The sequence below is a fragment of the Polyodon spathula genome, unplaced genomic scaffold (genome assembly GCF_017654505.1).
Source record: "Polyodon spathula isolate WHYD16114869_AA unplaced genomic scaffold, ASM1765450v1 scaffolds_971, whole genome shotgun sequence".
Classification (NCBI taxonomy): Eukaryota; Metazoa; Chordata; class Actinopteri; order Acipenseriformes; family Polyodontidae; genus Polyodon; species Polyodon spathula.
In genome coordinates, this window is record NW_024472458.1 from 1 (window position 1) to 6,000 (window position 6,000).

General features: G+C 34.4%; 2 long non-coding RNA genes across 2 annotated transcripts; both read right to left on the reverse strand.

Moving 5' to 3' along the window:
* Nucleotides 1-27: 27 nt before the first annotated feature.
* Nucleotides 28-3,049, reverse strand: LOC121309196. Its single transcript, XR_005948608.1, has 3 exons — nt 2,687-3,049; nt 2,179-2,310; nt 28-120 (listed from the first exon to the last, which is right to left on the reverse strand). It is a non-coding gene; the product is annotated as an uncharacterized LOC121309196 (long non-coding RNA).
* A 1,514-nt stretch (nt 3,050-4,563) lies between these two features.
* Nucleotides 4,564-5,458, reverse strand: LOC121309195. The gene is made up of 2 exons (XR_005948607.1): nt 5,116-5,458; nt 4,564-4,695 (listed from the first exon to the last, which is right to left on the reverse strand). It is a non-coding gene; the product is annotated as an uncharacterized LOC121309195 (long non-coding RNA).
* Nucleotides 5,459-6,000: the final 542 nt, after the last annotated feature.

Genomic DNA, 6,000 nt, shown 5'->3' on the forward strand with positions numbered 1-6,000 from the left:
AACATAAACAGTTTGTTTGCTGTTAATTCTTTTGCCCACTTTACTTACCAGCTTTAGGGCATTCTTTGTTGTCATTAATTTCTCTTTTGTCGGCATATGATGAGCTATCCAGGAGCTCGGCTGAAGGTATAATAAAACAAAAGCTGGTTGACCATAGCATCATACAAATATGCACTGTAAAAATACAGCAGTTATGTAATGATTTGCGAGAGGTACAGTAAGGCTTATGTGAGATTTTATTTAGATTCCAGCTAAGAATATCAAATGTACAGGAATATGTATTTACTCATACATTTTCTTTACAGTGCAGGCAGAAGTGAATGAACACACTCACTCTGCACTTCAAAATAACTGAGGAAGTATCAGAATGTTACAGCAGTTGTTGTACTGACCACAGACGTGACTTTAATAGCACATTGCTGGGAGCAATCCAGAGCACCATAACCCAAACAAGTTTGGAAACTGTTGAAAACACAGTACAGACATTTCAAGGCTGATTCTAGTCTAATATAATACAGCATAAACAGATAAACAGGTGGCTAATCTAGGCTGTGAATATGAACTTTAAATAAGATGACAGTTAAAAAAAAAAAAAAAATTGGCAATGGCAAACATTTGGGTTAAATATGGAAGCACTGAAATAAAATAAAACTAAACTAGCCACTTAATGCTTTTCAAGCTATTCATACATTCCTTTTAAGAACATTATTACGTGGACAGGAAACTAAAATATTTGCAAAAAAGTAGAAAGTTGAATGGGAAACAAGAGCTGCATGACAGACAATGTGCTACCTTTTCTTTTTTGTCAGTGAGCATATGGTACGATAAACGATGAATCCAGGATAATTTATGAACCTGTAGCTTTATTCAGCGGTGAACTGCTAATCTTTGCTTTAAGTATACATGTTGTGTACACGCTTGATGAAGTGAAGCAAAATGCATATAGACATGGGTTAGAGACATCAGTAGAGATCTGTCCCTCTTCAGAACTTTGTTGCTGAAGGCAGCACAGGTGTTGTTGCTGAACAGGTGCCCCAGTATAGAAACACAGTAACATATTTTGCACTGTATCAAAGAGTCCCTGCTGTGCTACCAGTCACATCTGAATTTGAAACAAAACGTGTCCTGCATAGCAGGGGGGATTATTTTCCTTAGAGGGTGCCTTAGCAGTTTCCTGACGACAGGCAAATTAACATATTTTCCTGGTGACTCAGGCAGATGGCAGCTTATCACAGGCTAGCATGTAAAGCCACAGCTTCCACTGCCCAGTTATCGTTCTCAGGTGCGTGCTTGGATACCTTCTTGTTGAGCACCTTATTGGCTCAACATCACTTCTCTGTGCTCACTCCAGATCACCTGAGAAGGCTTTACTAATCATTCTCCATGAGACCTGAATGAATCTGCTTGCAAAAGTGGAGTAGGGCAATCATTGTAACTGTGTGCTCATCGAGAATAGTGTTCAGAATTGGGTGAGTGGAAAGGCAATAGGGCCCCTTGTTTCTGGTGTATAATGAATCTGTCCGAAAAGGACAGTTGAAGACAAGGACACACCCCCACAACTGTTGAAGATTATAAACTAATGAGAATTCAAAGGCCTGTTGCAGCTTAAAACTCCAATAGATTCTTTTAATCTCTTATGAGCTTAGCTTCTCCGAATGTATGAAAATAATGATAAGCATGGATGATAGTCATATCGAAGCTTATTTTCTGTTGTAAATGGCAGTCCGGAAACTTGCAGTGCAGTGATAGGTGGTGTTAAAATGGAGGAAAGAAGGTCTACCAGCCTGGGTCAAATGAATCCACATTTCCTATATCTCACACTAGTTCCTCTATAGCTGTGTACTTGATTTACATAGCTTAATATAAAGTAGTTATTTATTGGAGCCTGTGGCAGCGCTGAGGCCCTTCTGCAGTTGCTAATGTATTGGCTTTCTACATGCCCTTTGAAACTAAATAAATATAAATGTAAATCCACTAGGGAGAAGTATATTATATCATATGAGTCATACTTGTACTCTGGATATGTATTTTGATAAGCTGCACAGTACACAATAAACTATATATATATATATATATATATATATATATATATATATATATATATATATATATATATATACACACACACACACACATCACTTTTGTCTGATATGATTTGTATTTTGATCCTGTACTTACTTGATAACAGGTCGTGTGGATCACTACAAACATTCAGTTTGTTCAAATTATTTAAGGAGTCCGCTGCATACAGTTTTCTTTCCTCGTCAAGAATGTCAAAGTATGTATCCAGAGGAGCTTCATTCATTGTCCCTGAAATTAACATGATAAAACACTAAACAATGTAAAAGTTTGGTTGATCAGTTTGATAGTATAAGGAAATGTTGCATTTCTCAACAGGTCTGTCCCACAAAACAGAAATACTGCATGCACATTCTGTGCAACAGCCTCCAACAATCAGTTAAATAGCTCTGAACATAGATTTAATTGGTAAATAACTGTTAGACAGCCTTAATATACTGTATGTTGAACTTCAATACAAATAAAAAGCTACTAAAATGATCTTAGACAAAACACATCAAAATAACACATATTTGATGCTTTTAAATACGATACACAAAAACACCTGCTTAAAATACAACTTCAATAAGCTTGATTTGTCTTCAAGAATTAGGAAAACATTACTTACCAGAATGCTGTAATAACCCAAAGTGTAGTCATGGGAATCCCAGCTTCATCAGGGGAAATAATTAATTTCATTACAATTCCATGTTTAAGTCGTGAGATCCAACAGAGTGAGGTCAGTGCCTGTGTAACCAGCCCTGAGCTCAGTGACTCTGTGTAACTCTCTATATTTAGCCTGAATGGAGCCAATGTGTCAGGTTTCTAAATACTGCAGTTATGTTTGAAATGACACAGTAAAAACGGTGTCGTGTATCAGCAATAATAAAATGAGGTTACCTCACTGACGCAACTGAACTGCTTTTAAGAACAGGTTTTGTTTTTTTTAATTGCAAAATTTGATAATGATGGAGTAATAATAATAAAAGACTTTCTCACCTATCTCACTTGATGAGATTTTGGGATCAATAAGCTACTAACAACCAAACGAGCAAGATGGGCCGAATGGCCTCCTCTCGTTTGTAAACTTTCTTATGTTCTTATGTTCTTATCATTTGCTTAATCCTTGACTGGTTGAGAGATTCAGATGGGGTCTACTTTCTGCCACATATATAGCGAAATGAATAATAATAATAATAATAATAATAATAATAATAATAATCCATCTATCTGGATAATCTATTCTGCGGGATTACCATGTGGTCACAGTATGAAACAAGGATTACCTCAACACTTTCATGAAATTGTTTAGTTGTATAATACATTACTGATGTAAATAATGCAGAAGAAATAATAGAATGACTGAAAACTGATGAGAGACAACTTTTGTCAAGTTGACCTATTGAGCGGTCATGTGGCAAACTGTAAAAACTGCGTTAGATTAGTTTTGTAAATCATTTCCCTAAATGCTTGTGATTAATTTGAGCTTGATGTTCAATCTTCTATACAAATAAAATGTGCAAGCCATTCCAGCAATAATTCCCCTTATTTTCTGTTTAAAGGGAAGTCTTCAAAAAGCATATAAACAGATGTATCATATTTTAAGCTTCATTTTTCACATACTAAACCCTAGCAATAAATATTTACTAAATTCACAAGATTCTTTTTTTTTTTTTTTTGTTTCAAACTGAAATTACAAATGGGTGCCAAAAATGTTAATTTCTAATGCAAAATATGTGCCAACAAGCTTAAATTAACATTTAATGAATGTACTTTGCCAGGCTATATTTTTCTTCTTTGGACAGACATTTACAGTGCCTTTGCAATCAATATTTGGAAAGAGATACAGGGCACACAATTTCAAAAGGCACTCTTGTTTAACTCGTAACAGTTAGCTTATTAATAACTATTACAAATGGTTAGTTGGGAGACGGGCATGGAATATGGTTTTGACTAATTAGCATGTTGAGTTCCAGTTTCATTTGTTACTTTAAGAAAGCCTATATAATGAATTATGGGTATAATAAAACAGATGGCACACATTTTTGCATAATAACTAACATTTGTGGGGGGAGTCAGTTCAATTATGCAAAAATACCTTCAACATGAAGGCCTTTTGGCCCTACAGCAAAGGCTTTGGGCTTTATAAATCCAATATACCAACACCAAAGACGAACAATGAAGAATGCAAAGTGTAATGATGGTTCTAAAGTTTATTGTCACGTTAATGCCTACCCCCATCATATAAACAAAACACAGACACAAGTTATTAGTAAGGAACAACATGCAAGACTTATTTTTTCACTAAAATAACTAACTAAAGGATATTACTATTTTGTTTAAATACACTCACAATACCTAGGGCAATATGAGCATTAGCCCAAACTACAAATGCATGTAATCATTTCATAATCTTTCCTAATTACAAAAAGAAAATATATATGAGGGTACATCTCAAAATAAATATGTAGAAAAATGCATTTAATCCTCGAAGGAATTCTGTTAAAATAAGGCGAGTTAAAATGATGTGCTGAAACCTATAGATGTTTAAATGAATTCTCCGATGTCCACCCTTTTGTCCCGAAACTTATTCCTGGCCTTAGTCCGAGCTTTAAAGGCAGCAGCATTATACAAGTGCTTAAAAAAAAAAAAAAAAAAAAAAAGTTAGATAATGAAATAAAGACATCAGTTTTAAATGCACACATAGAATTCCAAACAGCTTCAACCTTACAAAGCTAACATAACAATCTGTTTTCTCATTTTCTCAGTAGAAACAAATTATGGCACGTTTATTATCAATATTTAAAGCCTCAAATATGTAAAGATTTAAGATATTAATTTACAATGCTCCCCCCACCCCCCACACACAGTATCACATATACAGCACTTTGTTCATCTAGTCAGTGAAGTATTACAGTATGTTGTGCACTCTAGGTAGATAGTTAAATATAATGTATTTGTTACATGTTCACTGTGATAAGGCTTACATAAAATCTATATATAAAAAAACTGGACAACAGACCGAAAGTGTACACTGGAAATCACTTGACACATTACCCTCTCAAAACGGGAGATTTTCATTGCCTTTAGGGTTGCCGCATCAACCATCATTGGGGGTCCAAGCTCAAAAACATTTCTTACAAACGCATTAGCCTGTTGGGGGGAGTGAAACACTGTAATCATTTTTATTAAACTCAAGTTTTGATTATCCACCCCAAAAATGATAAAAAGAAAAAAGGTGGACAGCTTTTACAGTCTCATACCACACTATATCTTTAACTTTAACAGTTACAATGTTGAAATACTGTATATATTGTAGTGAGGATTATTACTGAGTATTAGACTATATATCCCAAGATGAGGGAGTAATAACAGGGAAAGAGATTACAATTATTGTAATCAGCTTGTATAATTCATATCAGTAATTTTTTTCTCTCAGGACGATTTGAATAGGGTACCCCCCAAAACATGAGTTGACAGCGCTTGTACGTCGCCAGTTAAATACTGAGGATATAATTATTAGCAGATAAAAAAATGAGTGGCTCTTAGAAAATACAAAAATAAATAAATAAATAAAACTGAGGAAGGACATTGCAATTGCTATTATTAACCCGAGAAATCACCATTTGCGGCTATCTGCCAGTTTTATTATTAGATTTTTAAAAGTTCAGTCTGAACCAAGTACATACTAATATATCCAGTATTTATCCGAGCCCTGTATGTGTACTGTATGATTTTACTGAACTATGTGTTTTATATTTGTTTATTTATTAATTACCGATTGACTGTATTTATGGTGTCTTCTGTTTTGTTTGTGGAAAACTGTAAATGTATTGCCCTTGCCAGGACGTCTATGAAAACGAGCTAAATTAGCTCATATGGCTTTCCTGAATAAAGAATTTTCAAATAAATAAATAAATAAAGTTGTTGTTCTTTGGATAA